The sequence below is a fragment of the Natrix helvetica genome, assembly GCF_964273705.1.
Source record: "Natrix helvetica genome assembly, chromosome: 1".
NCBI lineage: Eukaryota > Metazoa > Chordata > Lepidosauria > Squamata > Natricidae > Natrix > Natrix helvetica.
The window spans coordinates 115,327,716-115,346,552 of record NC_138548.1 but is presented as its reverse complement, the minus strand read 5'-3'; the positions used below and the strand labels follow the sequence as shown (position 1 = coordinate 115,346,552).

General features: G+C 36.0%; 1 protein-coding gene across 7 annotated transcripts in view; it reads right to left on the bottom strand.

Annotated features, from left to right (window-relative positions):
• The window catches only part of PPP6R3 (protein phosphatase 6 regulatory subunit 3), a 67,346-nt gene that overhangs the window by 46,618 nt on the left and 1,891 nt on the right, over positions 1-18,837 (bottom strand). For all 7 annotated transcript variants that reach the window (XM_081934120.1, XM_081934121.1, XM_081934123.1 and 4 more), the window contains exon 2: positions 7,294-7,443. The gene's annotated coding sequence lies outside the window, so the exon portion shown is untranslated. The remainder of the gene's footprint in view (positions 1-7,293; positions 7,444-18,837) is intronic.

Sequence of the window (18,837 nt, the reverse complement as noted above, 5' to 3'; positions counted from 1 at the left end):
ATAGGGGTAAGCCAAATGTCCTTTTGAAGCGTGTTTTCAACCAGAGAAGAGGGGGGAAAAACGGCTTTTGTGAATCCATGTTTTAACTTAAAAAAACCTTCCAAGCGAGAGCTCTTTGTTTAAAATGGCGGAGTGTCAGGAAAATGGAGAGATTGTAAGCCTGGAGACAATATTTTCAGAATTATTAAAATTAACAAATACATATGAGAAGATTGAACAAAAACTGGAACTTTTGGAACAGTTAACAGAAAGACGTGATTGAAAATTTGATGATGTTCACCAAATGCAAAATGAGGAGATTAAAACTCAAAGAATTGAAGTGGAAAATGAATATAAAGCGATTAAACTTACTGACATTTATGGCAATTGGTTTGTTTTTGAAAATGCAAAGAATGGAATACTGAAAGAGGAAATAAATGGAGAGGAAACCTATTTCAAAGGGTAAGACATAGAAGAAGAAAAAAGTAAAGAATGTATGGACTATGAAACTTTATTAACGAAAAGATGGATAACACTGCTGACAACTAAAGACAAGTGGAATAAAGAGGCAGAAAGAGGGCATCAGGATTATATGAGAGATCTTACAAGCAAGAAGTTGCTAGGACCAGTCCATACAAAGCTCATTAGAAGATTGATACTACAAATGGCAGAGGACATAAGATTTTGTTATTGGAAAGATATAGGTTGATAGATGGAAGAGTATAATTTAAAACTACTAGCTTGGTTTGGTTTGGTTTGGCTTATTTGGATTTATATGCCGCCCTTCTCCAAAAGGACTCAGGGCGGCGTACATTAAAAAACACACATCCCAAAAGTTAAAAAAGATTAAATCCATATCCAAAAAAAACAAAACGACAATACATTTAAAATAAGTTAAAATTAAAATTTACAGGCCAGGCCGGCTTGCTGGAAAAGCCAACTTTTAGGGCGCGTCGGAAGGACCAGAGGTCAGGGATTATGCGAAGCTCCGGGGGAAAGCTCATTCCAGAGGGAAGGCGCTCCCACAGAGAAGGCTCTCCCCCTGCCGACACTGCCTGGCCGACGGCACCCTGAGGAGACCAACTCTGTGGGATCGTACTGGACGGCTAAACCTAATGAAACTCTTGTGATAATAGGTATAGTTAAATAAAAAATTGGTAATGACAATACTGTATGCAATGTGTAGTGTTATGATAAGCAATAATTGGATATGAATATTGAATGAGACCTGGGATTATATATAAAAGTTAATAATAATAATAATAAATAAAAAGAGAATAAATTAGACAGAGTTAAGTTTTGATTATTAAATATTATGGATGTTTAGCTAGAATAGGATATAAGGATTTAATGTTAATGGAGGATTTTATAAATAAGTAAATGAAATGCCAGTATGTGGTTATGTATTAAATTTTGCTATATTTCATGATGAAGGATGTTTAAACAATAATAGTCAAATAAAAGTGGAGGTATGATGATGGTAATATGTATAAACATTTGAGTTAAGATACTAGAGTTAATATGAATTATACTTGATGACGGTAAAATATATGCACAAAAAACATTTGTAACCAACTGATACACTTTCTACAGCATGTAAAGAAGGAGGATTTTTATGTTTGTTTTTTAATGAACATTTTTACTAACAAATAGTTGCAAGTTGAGGACCACATGTATAGGAATAGCCTTGGAACAATCAGGCAAACTAAAGTGTTTTCATTCCAAAGCAGAGTACTCATTAGGTTGAGGTAGTGTTATATAGGACACTGGAAAGATCATAGCCTGCTTGTTGGTGGTATGGGAAATATCTTACTTTCCTCAACACAAAAACAAGGTATTTTGAATTCCAGGATCACCAACAGAAATTCTATTTTCAAACAATCTGAAGAATTGTAAATATATATATGTGTTTGGATGCATGAGTTTATCTAAAGATTTGTTTGAGCATGGCAGGAGGAGGAAAACGCTCCATCCACTCCCGATTGCCATAAAACCCCTGAGAAATCTGGCAATTAGGTACAGTACCATCATTAAGTCAGTATCAACAACTTTATTTTCATTCTTCTTATAGTAAGGAAGTAGTTATCCTGGATGAGTCTGGAATCAACTAATAAACTCAATTAAGACAGGGGTACAGCAAAACTTGTACTTCCCTGTTTCTGGAAAACTTTTTTTAAAACGTTTTTTTTTTTAAATCCCACTCTTAACTTTGGGCAAGCAAGTATCCTTTGCAGACCAGAATACTTTCCACTAAATTCTGGTTATTTATTTTTACTTTCAGAATGTGAGAAACTTTCTGGAAAATGCCCTGACACAAAGTCTAAAACATTGTAGTAGCTCTGAAAGGGGCATTATCAGTGAATATATTTAATATTTATTTAAATCAAATGTATACAGTGAGATCTGTAAAAACTATTATTCCAGAATTGAAGTCATTTATAGAAGCATTTATTTAGAATACATACATTAAATCAAAAATCCTGAGTAAGTAACCAGAGACAAAGCTATTACAAGATCATCTTTTCATGTACATGTAGTTCTCAACCTATGCCCACAATTGAGTCCAAAATGTATGTTGCTAAGTGAGAAATTTGTTACGCGAGTTTTGCCCCATTTTATGACTTTTCTTGCCCCATTTATTAAGTGAATCACTGCAGTTATTAAATTAGTAACCCAGTTGTTAAATGTATCTAGTTTTGCTTGTCAGAAGGTGGCAAAAGGGGATCGCATGATCAAGGGACACTGCAACTGTGATAAATGTAAATCAGCTGTCAAGCATCTGAATGTAAATCACATGACCATGGGGATGTTGGAATGGTCATAAGTTTGAAAAACGGTCATAAGTCACTTTTTTTCAATGCCATCGTAACTTGTGCAAGTACCATGTCACCTCAACAATAAGCAGCACCCACATCAAGACAGAACAGGATTTAAATTATAAGCACACTTCCATAACCTAGAAACAAACATTGATTAGTGAACTGATTAAATTTCAAAGATTATACCATGTTTCTCCTAAAACATGACCCACCCCAAAAAGAAGGTCCAGCACTGTTTTGTGAGCATGTGTCAAAATTAAACCCTACCCCCAAAATTTGGCCCTATTTAAGCGCATGCACGGCCAGGCTTGCCGGAGTGGACGGCAGACTTTTTCAAGTGGACAGCTACCGGTAGCTGGAGTGACCATTACAGGTACGCAAGGATGTGCAAGGCGCATGGGTTGTGTTGCTTGCTCTTTTCGGCCGCGAAAGAAGCGGACCGGTGGCCAGACGAGGTGTGTGTGGGGGAAATTAAGACACCTCTAGAAAAGAAGGCTAGCTGTTTTTTTGAGGGTCAAAAGAAAATAAGACCTAGTCATATTTTCGAAGGATACACAAAACAAACTGTTCAAATAGTTTAAGTAACAGCAGTTTGAATATTCTCATTTCACCACTTTAACATAATCCTGGATGAGAACTTGATATGCTTGAATTATGTAATTGATCTATATAATTTTCACAGAAAAGTTTTCATGGGGCAGCAGTTTGTAATAAAGTAGTTTTTTGTTTCTTTTTTCTTTATCTTTATAGTTTATGTCACCAGGCAGATTTCAATTAAAGCACATTTTTTGAAGAAAGAAATTAAACCAAGGTAATTATATTTAATAAGATTTAGCACAGTGAACAAACACATAGTTTAATCTTGAATTATTTCCCAATAATCCAATGCTTCAGCTTCCAACCCAAAACTGAGCTAACAAGAACATACAAAGGGTTCCAGCTCAAAATGTTTTTTGTGCAGAAAAATCATTTTTGAGTGTTTCTAAATTTTTTCCTTAACTCAAAGCAAAGAAGGCATGTTTTACATTGTTTCAAGTATTTGGATGCCTTACATTTTTTTCTTTATAGTTTTCCTAACATCTTTTAAAGGTTCCCTATTTCCTAACTAAAAACAAAACAAAAAACAAAACAAAAAACAATAAAATCATGAAGGGGGGGGGAGAGGCAGAGAGACAAAGATATATTAAGAAAGATATACATGCAGCAGGCTTAAGTTTCATATGGTTATTTTGCTGCTGTTGCAGCAGCTGTGATACCAACTGCCACCATATGAAAAAAAATCACTAATACTAGGCCAGGCTATCTTCCATTTCCATAGGAGGTAGCAATGCCAGGTCTTGTTTTATCGACCTAGGGACTGAAATGCAGCTCAAGACCAATGGTGACCCACATACAACCAGCAGATATTAGGTTAAAGAGGTCCTGAGACTAGTATTGTAAACTTAACACTTAAGGATTAAGGATTTGTGTTACATTGCCTAAATCCAAATCTAAGATGTGTATCAGCAGAAGTAAGGTCCCAGAATGACCCAAAAAGGTCAGCTGAGGCAAGGACACAAAAACATTTGGGGTATCAGGTTCTGGGCTTTACCAAAATGTCTCTGAAAATGTTGGCAATATTAGGCAAACTGTGTTTCTAACTATTTCTAACAATCAAAAAGATAAACACATACTTTCTGAAAAAGAGGAAGCTGCCATAGTAATCGTAACAGTAATCCATAAGCAAATAGCAAGTGATTCAATATTACTGAAAGTTACATGTGCTTTGGTCCAAATGATGGTTTCAACAACTACTCATTATATTCAAGATGTAAAATGTCTAGCGTCTCTTCTGTCCCTCATTACAGAATCCCCTTGTGCACCCTTTCAACCCTGACAATTGAAATGCATGGTGTAGGACTGCAGGATATTTCTGCTACAGGGTGAAAGAGTGAAGGCATTCAACAATAAATACTGCACACTATCCTGACGTGATACAATTTGGAACAGCGTCATATACTTTCTCCTTTGCAACCAGTTTAAAAAAAGGTGACAACAGTTTCGTTCCTTGCATTCTCGATGTCTCGTGTTTTTGACAAGCAAAAGAGGCCAATATTGTTTTGAATAATCAATGTATAGAACATTTCCCAAACTTGTTCCCGAACTTCCAGTTGGCCTGTTGGGGCCATTTTTCGCCCTCCCCAACCTCCGGAGGCTTTTCCTGAAGCCTGGGGAGGGCAAAAATGGCCTCCCTTGGCCATCCAGAGACCCATTGGGGCAGTTTTTCGCCCTCCCCAGGCTTCAGGAAAAGCCTCCGGAGCCTGGGGTGAGGGGTTGCATGCGCAGGTGGGTGGGGAGGATTGAATTGGTGGGGGTATGCGTGCCCGCACTATAGCGCGCAAACACAATTTTGGCATGCCATAAGAAAAAGGTTCACCATCACTGATCTAACCCATTCAAAATATTCAAATGGAATATTCAGTATAAGTTAGTTTTGTTTTGAAAAAACTTTTTTCTGTTCCATGAATATTCTTTAACTGTAGCGGCCATATCAGATAATATACCATTTCAGGACCAAACCAAATTAGTAAGACTGCAACTTAAATCCAGCTTCTTACATCAATGTAAAGTTAATCCGCAAGTGAATTTCAATAATAATAATTATTATTAGCAATACAGGCAGATTTGTGTACAGATGAAACTCAAAAAATTAGAATATCGTGCAAAAGTTCATTTATTTCAGTAATGCAAGTTAAAAGGTGAAACTAATATATGAGATAAGACTCATTACATGCAAAGCAAGGTAGTTCAAGCCGTGATTTGTCATAATTGTGATGATTATGGCTTACAGCTCATGAAAACCCCAAATCCACCATATCAGAAAATTAGATTATTACATGCAATCAATAAAACAAGGATTGTACATAGAACAATATCGGACCTCTGAAAAGTATAAGCATGTATATCTACTCAGTACTTGGTTTGGGCCCCTTTTGCAGCAATTACTGCCTCAATGCGGTGTGGCATGGAAGCTATCAGCCTGTGGCACTGCTGAGGTGTTATGGAAGACCAAGATGCTTCAATAGCAGCCTTCAGCTCTTCTACATTGTTCGGTCTCATGTCTCTCATCTTTCTCTTGGCAATGCCCCATAGATTCTTTATGGGGTTCAGGTCAGGCGAGTTTGCTGGCCAATCAAGCACAGTAATCCCACAGTCATTGAACCAGGTTTTGGTGCTTTTGGCAGTGTGGGCAGGTGCCAAGTCCTGCTGGAAAATGAAGTCAGCATCCCCATAAAGCTCGTCTGTGGAAGGAAGCATGAAGTGCTCCAAAATCTCCTAGTAGACGGCTGCGTTGACCCTGGATTTAATGAAGCACAGTGGACCAACACCAGCAGATGACATGGCTCCCCAAATCAACACAGACTGTGGAAACTTCAAACTGGACTTCAAGCATCTTGCAGTGTGTGCCTCTCCAATCTTCCTCCATACTCTGGGTCCTTGGTTTCCAAATGCGATGCAAAAGTTGCTCTCATCAGAAAAGAGGACTTTGGACCACTGAGCAACAGACCAGGTCTGTTTTTCTTTAGCCCAGGTAAGACGCTTCTGACGTTGTTTGTTGTTCAGGAACGGCTTCACAAGAGGAATACGACATTTGAAGCCCATGCCCAGGATCCGTCTGTGTGTGGTGGCTCTTGATGCACTGACTCCAGCCTCAGTCCACTCCTTGTGAAAGTCCCCAACACTTTTGAATGGCCTTTTCCTGACAATCCTCTCCAGGCTGTGGTCATCCCTGCTGCTTGTGCATCTTTTTCTTCCATTTTTCCCTTCCACATAACTTTCTATTAATGTGCTTTGATTCAGCATTTTGGGAAAATCCAACTTCTTTTGCAATTACCTTTTGACGCTTTCCCTCCTTATGGAAAGTGTCAATGATGGTTTTCTGCACAACTGCCAGTCTTTCCCATGATTGTGATTCCTACTGAACCAGACTGAGAGACCATTTAAAGGCTCCAGGAACCCTTTGCAGGTGTTATGGCTTAATTAGCTGATTAGAGTGGGACACCTTGAGCCTAGAATATTGCACCTTTTCACAATATTCCAATTTTCTGAGATTGTGGATTTGGGGTTTTCATGTAAGCCATAATCATCACAATTATGACAAATCACAGCTTGAACTATCTTGCTTTGCATGTAATGAGTCTATCTCATATATTAGTTTCACCTTTAAGTTGCATTACTGAAATAAATGAACTTTTGCACGATATCCTAATTTTTTGTGTTTCATCTGTAACTAATTAAAAAAAAAACTACCAAGGGGGTTGGGGGGGGGAAACCTTTATAATTTAATGAAAGAATACTGAAATAAAAAGAACATTTAAGTCAATCAAATTTCTGATTTGATAAACATAAAGGGTATAGCCAATACTTTGAAAATCATACATGCATACATGCATGCATACATACATATATATATATAACATAACCTCCAGAGGCAAAAATATGCAAAATTTCTTACCTATTAAAAGAAAAGTTTATAAAGGAAAAAAAAATCTAGTCTTCTTAGCTCCTTGCCCATTACAAGGTATCCTGGCAACAGCAAAATCTTTCAGTCTACAGTATTAGCAGATTAGAGACTGAATTAGGTTAAGATGCAGCAGGTTTCTTCCTACAAAAACAAAACAAAAACAAAACAAGTTAATTTAATTACATCAATATAAAATTTAATTAGCCAATTCAATTAGATAAAGACCAAAAAGATAAATATATAGACTACCAATGGCCACATAAGTTATATATTTATAAAAATATATAGCAGCCTGTTTCATTTTCTTTTTACATGTGCCCCCATTAAATTTCAAAAATACCAATTGAGGAGGATATGAGACATTATTACTGATGCACACTAGATAACTGAGAAAATCAAGATTATTAAAAAGAAATCAATCTATACTTCACCGATTATATAAAGCCTTCAATGACCTTTATATAATCAATGAATCAGTGTCTTCTTTTATTGTTTTTCAATAAAAAATATGTCACACATGAAGCAAGCTGAGAAAAGTGCTCAGAAAAATGGAAATCCCAGAATATATTATTGTCCTCATGAGAAACATAGATCATAAACCCATAGTGCAGGCAGAATATGATGAAACAGACCAGCTCCAGGTTGGAAATGCGTGCAAAGATCAGAATTGTGCAAACCTGTGACAGTCTACAGAAGTGAAAGTTGGACTCTGAAAAAATAAGGTGGGAAGAGTACTGACACTTTTGAACTTTGTGTTGGATAGCCAAGAAAACAAATGGATCACTGAACAAAACAACCCAGAGTTCTTGCTTGAGGCTTAAATTACCAGTTGTCCTATTTTACACACGTTATGTGAGGCTTTAGCTCTCTGGAAATGGCTCTAATGCTGGAAAAGGTGAAGGAAAAAGAAGAGGACGACCGGGAGCAAGATGGACAGGTTCAATTAAAGTAGTCACTATCTATCATTGGAATAACTGAAGAACCAGATTAGAGACAGAAAATGTATGTGGTTGCTAAGAGTTGATATCTACTTGATGGCATGCAATGAAACATTCAATCAATTTATAGATTATAAAATCCTAATTATTAGGGGGTGAAGCAGTTCTCATTCATGAATGGTAGAATATTTTGAGTTTTTTAGTACAAAAATTAGTGGGATGTGATAGAAATATTCCGAGTGAAGATTTAAAAAAAATCTGTGTTCATAATATTGAAATCTAAGATCATCAATGAAACTGAATTGGGACATTCATGACATAAATAACACTTTTTCATACAGTGCATATTGTAAAAAAAGAAAAGATCATTCCACTAAAGGAGAGCAACTTGGTAAGTGGATTTGATAAGCTGATGAAAATCAGAATTATTGATAGTTAGTAGCAACAGCAACTTCAAATTATAGCCCTTACTGAAGGCTATATGACTGCTATTGTACTTGTGACCTACTTGTGGCTTTCTTAAATATATTCTTAGACACAATGAGAACAGCATAATGATTTAAGGTTTCATCCAAAGGCTTTCTTATATTCTCATCATTTTTCAAATATAGAGTATGTATAAACATCAAAAGGTTTGTGTTTTTAAAGAAGAAAATGTAACACTGTAGTTTTATAAAGATTGTATCTATTATATCTTTTATCTATTATGAAATAGATAAAAAGTAAATTACAGATGTTTTATTTTGTTAGCTATGTGAGTTACATGTAACACGTCTGTAAAGTTCAAGTTTAAAAACATTTAGCAAATATAATGATTATCAGATATACACACAACTTGCATATTCTACTCAGCTAGAGATATGCAATACTTTCTGTGCATGGAAATTTTCTGATGCTTTGTTATGTTTTTGGAATGAAATGGGGCTGCTTGTTCCAGCTGTGGACTGAAACACAGCTATTTCAGAGTCTAGGAAGGTTAAAAAAGTTAATGAGTAAACTATGACAATGAACTACATGTCAATGTGAATAACAGAGAATATGTATGATTGGATTAGCAATATATTTCATTCTGAACTTTTGAGCAATAACATGAATTTTAATATGCAAGACATTCAAAACAGATCAGTTTCCATAGCTATTTGCCAAAGAACTAGGAAATGTGGTTCTAAAAAGATATCTAAATCTTCAACACACTTTTACAAAACTAAAATTTGCAATTCTCAGACTTGTTTGGTTTAGAAAATTAACATATTTACTAATGCCGCTTCAGTGAATGACCAATAACATTGGTGAATGACCAATAACACTAATGCTGCTTCAATTTGATCTGATGTAGGCTGCAAATCTGATAGTGTCCTTTCAATGCAACATATAAAATAAAATGATTAAATACATTTATGACAAAACTATGGAAGCATGATTTTAATACTGATACACACACACACATTTTTATTTATTTATATATTTATGCAGGTCTTGGCATATTCGGGTCTTTTCCCATGTAAGATTGACAGTATCTTGGCGACGTTTCAACGAGGTCACACTCGTCTTCAGGCTGGTGTCTTTGGCTTCATGCTTATGCGAGCAAAGCGTGATTGGAGCTGCCGTTTTTCTATAAATATAGGTGGTGGTGTGTGGAATGTTGGCTTTGTTGCTTTAAACGGATTGGTTGTCACATCTTGATTGGTTGATGGAACTGATGTTTGATGAGGGTGATTGGTGATGGTGTCCTGTGTTGTTCTGGGTCCTGTGTCGGTTTTTGTGGCTGGGACTCGTTTATTGACTAGGGCTAGTTTCCAGATGTCTGGTAGGCAGGAGGTATCATAAAGTTTATTCATGTTGTGGGGATGTTTCTCTATTTCGATAGCTTTCATAATTATTCTCTTGTTAAAGTGTTCAGTTTTGGAGAGTAATTTGGTTCCTTCAAAATCAATTTCATGTCTTATTGCTTTAAGGTGCTGGAAAAGGGAGGATGCTTTTTCTTCTTTTCTGACTGTGTTCTTGTGTTCTGCGATGCGTGCATTTATTCTCTTATTAGTTTGTCCAATGTATGTGGCTGGGTAGATTTTGCATGGTATTTCATAGACTCCTTGGTTTTCTAGCTGGATCTTGTCTTTGGGGTTTCTTAAGATGTTGGCTATTTTATACACACACACATACACACACACGCCACGTTCATTTAACATAATTATACAAATAGATAACTGTAAATATTAAAGCCTGCCAGTTTGTAATTAATTACAACTTTTACCTTTTAAAATAAAAAGAAAAGCTTTCTGGTTAGACCACACTTTTTTTCATTATAGCTACTGATTAAAACAAAGATTTTAGTAGCAATATACTGTAATGGCTAACAAATTTATTGGTGGCTAAACTATTTTTGATTGGAAATAACATCAATAAATAACTGTGCTAATAATTTGGGGTCAAGCCACTGTAAATGATGAAGGTAGAAAATAGTAAACACATTAACTTTAACTGGATGGAAAATTTAAAAAGAACAGTGAAAAACCTATCCCTGGTGTATAGTCCATTGCAGATAATAAACTCTTGGCTTTAAGTAATAGGCTTCAGTGTGATTTAAAATTAGTAAACATTTTATAACGGATCATATAACAGACCCAAAGACCAAACCCTTAATAGGTTCAGATGCAATTTCTATCCGTGACTACTCTAGCAACACTATTAGAAATCACAATACAGGTAGTCCTCAACTTATGACTGATTGTTTAACAACTGTTAAGAACAGGTAGTTTACAGCATGTTAAGGATGCATGCCCACTGCAAAATGTCATGCCACACATCCTCAGTCATGTGACCACATTTTGGGTGCCAGGCATTCGGCTTGCCTTTATAGCTTTCTTCGGTGTCTTGCAGTTACATGAGCATAATTAGCTACTTTTTTGACCATTTCCAGCAAAAAAACTCCCATTCAAGAGAATGATTTCACACTTATGAACTATGGCAGGGGTGTCCAAACTTGAGAACTTTAAGACTTGTGGACTTCAATTCCCAGAATTCTGGGAATTGAAGTCCACAAGTCTTAAAGTTCCCAAGTTTGGACACCCCTGAACTATGGATTCACTTAATCACGATTCGCTTGACAACCACCCACAAAATGTCCTGTAAAATCGGGAGTGGTCATGTTATTATCTCGACTTACTAATGAATGACTGCCAATCTGGTCCTAATTGTGGTCAAATGACAAGGACTATCTGTAATTCATAAACTGAAATTTTGCACACCATCATCTCTCTTCAGTGTCCTATATTATGCATTAGCAGGGTGGATAAAAATTGATGGATTTTTTTTAAATCAGATTTTTTTATTTAAATTGATTTTTTATTTTTATCAAATTAATTTTAATAAAATGCTTTTGGAGTAAAAATCTATCTAAAGATATTTTTCTATTTAAGATACATAAATCATTTAGTTTATTCAGCATGAAATGGAGCTTAGTTATGTAGCATGAGGCTGTATATATTCTGCAACATTTACATTTTTGGTAAACTCATTCAATGTCTCCAAGCTCTGGAAGCTAAATAGGAAACCTTCATTTTGTTTGCAAATAATAATATTTAAAGATTCTAACTACCAGCAGGAATATGTCCTTACATTTAAAGAGTACCTGTCATTTCAGATCCATCATGGCAGTGCCTGTTAGTGGGCATCCACTCACCTGCTGCCCACCATGTCCCCCACCTTGTTGTGTCACTGCCGCATCACCAGCTGTCCCATTAAAGTGAACGGGACTATTGGTGAGTCAACAGTGGTCAGAGGAGGAACTGCTTCGGGACAGAGATGACAGTTGCTCTTTAGAAATTATGATTTAAATCGAGTTGATTTAAATCAAACCTTTTTACTAGTGATTTAAATCATGATTTAAATGGAATTAATTTAAATCAGATCCACCGATACACATAGGATAAACATGTCAAATTATACATGAACTAAATAGGCATAAACATGAGGTTAGAATTTCAACTTTTAGAAACTAGCAGGAATATATTTCAGATTTTCCTGACACTGTCATTAACTGACTTATAAGAAGCCTATTGAAAAGATGTAGTCTTCTTAAGGGGGCATTGAAGATGAGGCTTGCATATTCTCCCCTGCTCCAAACATCCTTTCAACTTCAGATGTAAAATATAGCCCCTCTCTATTCACTATATTCAAGGGATTCCTAGATTTAGGATTGAGAGATTATGAGTTTGATGATTTCTATATTAAAATCAATTTTCATAACCATTGGTTTTAATCATTGATGTGACAGGACATGGGTTTTAATGAAAAAGGTTTACACAATACTTCTAAATGAGTAAACTGCTAAAGATTATATTGCTATAACACTTCTAACTGAATAAAATGTTATAGGTTTACTTTTTAATTACTTTGTAAGAATCTGAGGAATATACAAAAAAAATTGAACACTCAAATAGTATTCAGTGGCATAAATAGCAGTGATAATCTGAATAAAAATAACTTGGAAAGCATTTCAAAGAAGAATGTGTAACAAAAGCCTAATTCTGCTAACTCTAAGATTCAGTTTTGTCAAAACATTTTGCGGTTGCCAACATACACAAAAAATATGGCAAACATGACTATGACTCTTTTTAAGGAAGATACTTCAAAGGCTCCATTACAGCTTGAGAAGGGCACAAAATATGCTCCATCATTACAAAAATGTAGTATTATTGGAAATAACCAATAAACCAAATTTTTTGGACTATAAGATGCTCTGGACTATAAGACAAACCAAGCTTTTGGGGATGAAAAAAAGAAAAAAAATCTGTCTCCCAGCAATCTGCCTCCTTGCAGCAAACAGCAAGGTCAGCTTCAGCACAGCCTGATTTAGCATGAACAGATGATTGGTGGTTGGATAGGTCTCCCGGAATTCCGATGATCAGCTGTTCAAGGCTGTGGGGATTGCTGCCGCCAATCAGCACCTATGTGTGCCCCATTTTCGGCCTTTGGTGGTGATAGGCGGCGCCTGGAATGGACTGAAAACAGGATGCGTGGAGGCCAAAAATGGGGCACGCAATATCTGCATATCTGCAATGGACTATACACCAGGGATAGGTTTTTCACTGTACTTTTTAAGTGTTCCATTGAGTTAAAGTTTATGTGTTTACTGTTTTCTACCCTGCAACCTGGAACAACTGATTAAGTCTTAAGTTTCTTGAAAACGGACCTACAGTTGGAAAACAGGCCGTTTTCCGCCTCCGGAGGACCTCCGGGGGTGGAGGCCATTTTCCCCTTCCTCTGGCTCCAAGAAAGCCATGCGCGCATGTGCGTGGTGTGTCACACGCACATGCGCAGGGGGCATGGTACGGGGGGGAATTAAATTATGGGAGCTGGCACACAAGGGCGTGCGATAGCGTGTGCACACATGCTTTGGCACCCAAGGCAAAAAAGGTTCACCATCACTGGCATAGGACATGACAACTTAACCAAAAATGTTACTGAAGTACGATGATTAGCACTCTCTCCTCCTTTGTGAAACTGCTCAGAATTATTAAAGAGAATAAACACAAGCCTACAGACTGAAGACTGTGAAACTTAACACCTTAAAAAGAAGAAAAATCATTTTTAGATTAGGCTTATACAACATGCTATATCATAATGTGATTCAATTGGTTTCGGCTTATTTGATAGGAATCCATTCACTATAGTTAATAAGCTCTTTTTAATAATTTCCAGTTTTTTTCATATATATTTTTCTGTGGAACTCAATAAATATACATAGATCATCCCACGTAGCTTTTTCTCAGCAAATGTTTTATCATATATCTTGGACTAAGACTGTATTGATTTTAAATAGATTATTAGGGATTAATCTGATATGATTTTACATTTTGCAACCAATCCAAAAAGAGTTCTTAAATACTTATAGCATTTGCTATATAGGCTTTGAAATTATGTAATAACTCATCTTATTTATGTTCTCCTTTAAAACAACTAGTATTCAAAATAGACTGTTTGTAATTAAATGCATTAAGGCACTGAAGTTTCTTAAATTATCAAACCCTGCCTTTTAGGCCCTTGCTAGCCTATTTTTTAAATATTGTTTATTTTATTTCAAATGACCTTCACATACATTTTGAGAAGAGATTCTATTTTTTAAACATTCTACACTCTGCGTTAATATATTACTAATTTCATTTCTCAGTTTACACTGTTAGTATATATTAACAAAAACAAACTGAACTAGCGCATCAATTTTAGTCCTCAAATTACAATGGCAACTGGGGCTGGAATTACCGTTGCTAAGCACAAAGTCATATGATCATATTGCTTAGCAATGGCAATTCCAGCATGAGTCATTAAGCAAGGATCTCATGTGACTGTGATTTCTGACTTGCTGCCAGCTTCCCATTGACAGTGTTTGTGGCAGGGAATTTTGGAAATGATGATCACATGACTATAGAAACCCTGCAATGGCTACTTACCATTCATTTCATACACTGGTAACTTTGAACAGACACTAAACAATGGTTGCACCCCGAGAACTGTATGTATATAGAATTCATTAAACTCAAGAACAAACTTCTATATTAACCCTGCAACAAAAAAATTAAAAATGCAAATATATTACAGTTAGAGAGAAATAAATTTTGTAGCATGTTTCCCCCAAAATATGACCTACTCAGAAAGTAAATTCTAGTTTGATTTTTACATGTGAGCCCAATGTAAGTCCTACCCCCCCCAAACTAAGACCTAATTACCCCCCCCCAAACTAAGACCCCGCCCAATCCAGGGTGCACAGGTAAAAATTAAGCTAGGGTGGGGATGGTGCGTGTGGAGCTGCCCTATTACTTACCTTCGGATAGTTGCAGCCATGTCTCGCACTTCTCAGCACATTTCTTCTGCTGCAGCCGGCTTTCCTGAAGGCCTCTGTAGCCGATAGCAGAGCTCCAGATGGACTGCAGAGGTCTTCAGGAAAGCCTTGCTGGATGAAGAAGTTCCTGAAGGCCTTTGATAGCAAAAAAGAGGGGTGATGCACGCAAGTGAGGTGAGTCAGTGGACGACACACACACCCTGAAAATAAGACCTTGTGCCGTTTTGGTGGCAAAAAAAATAAATAAGACAGGGTCTTATTCTTAGGGAAACACAGGTATTTAAGGAGGAATAATCGAAAGCAACCGGCTTTTCTCTCACACATTATTTCTATTTCACAATGGCTGCATTCACACATAAACTATAATTTATGTCCTCTTGACTCATCACGATGAGCACATTTTATCCATTATAGTTTAGCACCATATATAAATTAGATCAATAACCCGAACCTATAAAAAACTTCGATTTTTTTCCTCATCATTCAGCACATCCTATCATATTCTGCCAAAATCTACTTTATAACCATAAAAAAGATAGTATTAGATACAAAGATGGAACATTTTTTATAAATAATTTTATTTCATGTATTCCCACTTATGTATTTTGGGCAGCATTCTGCTCAAGAGGAAGAACAAAAAAATGAACATAGCCCCTTCTGCTTTTTTTTTTAACCTAAGCAATTTCTAAAAATATTTAAGTTTTATCTACATATTACATTATTGCATGTCTACTAATTATGTTTGCCTAGGCTGACGTTTTCCATCTAAACTGAGACAATAATTAATTTATATCAACTTTTTCACCTAAAATCCAGATGCTGTTAGATACTAAATGACCACTAAAACTATTATCTCAGACCTTATTTTGAACTTTAAAAATCATAGTATTATTTTAATAATTTAAACTTTATAAAAAATCAAGAACAAGCTAAATTATGCATTTTAGATCTTATCAGGCTTTCTTGTCAACATTTTAAAAAGAAGTTACAATTACGCTAGAATTGTATCAAAAAAGCATAAAGAATTGAACATTTCTCCCATGTATTTGTTATCAAATTGCAAATACTACAGTGTGTCCTATCAAGAAAAAGCATGTGTTCACATCTACACTTTCACTAGCAGCATGATTAGTAACTTGGGGGGGGGGGGTTATCTTTGTAAACAAAAAAGTATTATCTCAAACATTGCAGCCTTATTTAATTTAGTGTCTTCTGTCAAAGATGATTATGAATTAAGTATATTTTCTCAGAAAAAAATATTGCATAAAAACATTTTGATCATGGATTTCTAGTGTCCAGTTTCATTTAGCAGAAAAGCTTAGTATCACTAATTACTATTTTTTTAGAGACATTACCACAGAGTAGGACTAGTTTATTGCCCAGCTAATTTCAGCAAATAAAGACTCATCTGAACTCTACTTAAGAATGAAAAAGAATGAAAAAAAAGAATGGTTTTCGCATCATCTATGATCTTTTTTTTCACACTTGTGCAATTAGAAAAACACCATAATTTGCTAGAATGTGCATTAAATTTAAGAACACTTCTGCCTTTTATTTCAAGTAACTTTCAGAAAAATAGAATATCAGGCAAATGTCCTCATCCCTCTGCATTTCTAAGCAAAGGTTTTTGAATCCAGTGGCCCTTCTTTTCAGGTTATCAAGTATATATGATTACAGCCTTAAGGTAGAACTCCCTCCACTTGAGTTGGTGATCCATGGGCACGTTTACATTGTTTTTAAAACAGCAATATGGAAGCAATTTAATTGCAATTATAACCTTAGCTGTAAATTTTTTAAAAAATCACAATCTCAATCCCTATCTTGTATGATTCACAGAAAAGAATTTCATTACTGGATGTTTTGTATCCTACAAACAGTAGATCTCAGCAATAAAAATATTCCATTTCCAATAAATAGGTCAGTAAAATTAGCTTTGAGGATTTTTTTTTAAAAGACAAATCGAATGAATTCTCAAAGCAACTGAAAAGAGCCACACAGACAAAATAATTTTAAAGTTAGTTAAGCTGGGTGGCAATATAGATATCCAAATTCAATTAGTCTCAAAAAACAAACAGAATCTAACCTATTTACAGGAACTTCTCGCAAAAGGCAACTGTAAATCACTTATGTATTGTTGTCACAAAACTTCCAAGGTCATGTCTTTAAGGCAACAGGACTTGAGCTTGACTTGAAAGAAATGTTATCTTTTCAATGTGGTAGTAGTACAGAGAATAGTAAAGAAGTCTAGCCAATATAAAATTTTAAATTCTACTTACAGAATTGAGAGGTGCAAGAATCACAGATAGCACATGTATGAAAACAAAACTTAAGAATTCAAACCTAGAAGACTAATACTTTCAAAAATCAAGTTTGAGATGCCAGGAGGAAAGGATCAATGGTTTTAAAATATCAATGGTTCATACTAAGGACATCACATGGTATTTTAAAAAGTAAAAAACAATTAAAGAAATCCTTCCTGACACTAATATTGCTGGATGCATATACAAAATTACATATTAAAGTCTGGGAATGGAAGTAATCCAGTCTAAAATTTACCACATATCTAGAGTTGTTTATATTTCTTAGTTACAACTCATATTATTCAGTAAATTGACATTCTCAAACTTTGTGATGCCATGATCCCATAAACTAAACGAATTTATATGAGGGCCTCATGGGAAAATGAATTTATGTGATAACCTCACCAGTAATAGATGCATAAATAATGAAATAAGCATGCCATTTGACAGGTACCTGAAGGAGGGGATGTATCCCTCAGTTGAGAAGCAAATAACATCCACAACACAGAGAACTACCTTCATACCAGTGGTGGGTTTCAAAATTTTTTAGAACTTCTTCTGTAGGTGTGGCCTGCTTTGTGGGAGTGGCTTGCCAGTCATGTGACGGGTGGGCGTGGCCAACTTGTAAAATGTGGTGAAAGTCACTTAACAACACTCTTGCTTAGCAACCAAAATATTGGCTCAGAAACTCTGGCATTTGAAGCACGCAAGTCTTAAAGCTGTCAAGTTACATGACCCTTGCACCCTTAACCTTTTAGGAAAAAAACCCCAGGGGTGTTCAAACTTGACAGCTTTAAGACTTATGGACTTCAACTCCCAGAATTCCTCCTCCAGTCATGTTGGCTCAGGAACTCTGGCATCGAAGTGTTCAAGTCTTAAAGCTGTCACGTTACAAGACCCTTGTACCCCTAACCCTTTAGAAAAAAAACCCCAGGGGTGTTCAAATTTGACAGCTTTAAGACTTGTGGACTTCAACTCCCAGAATTCCTCCTCTCGCTCTTCATCTTGATGATGTGCGGATGGACAGGGGGAGGGAGCTGGAACCGGTTCTAAACAGTACTATAGACTTGTGGAACCTCTTCTATAGAAGAGGTTAGAACTGGCAGGAACCCACCCCTGCTTCATACCCTGAAAAAGTCTAAGTAGGGAGTCCAGCACACAAGGAATACACTCCAGAAAGATCTGCAGTAGAACATGCTGGCCTCCTGTTATAAGCTATCAACACAAAGTTTGCAGTGGGTTGTGTATCAAGATATAACATGACAGACATACTAGGGAAAGCCGTCTTGGAAGAGGGAAAAAGATGGAATTAGGCAGGGGTCAGTGCTGAAACTACAAAAGTTGTTGAAATCAGTCATATCTAGATATTATATATGGTTGTGTCTAGCGCTAGCATCTTGGAGGAGATCACTAACTTCCAGACGTATGAAACAACTGTGACCCACTCTGTTCCTGTCCT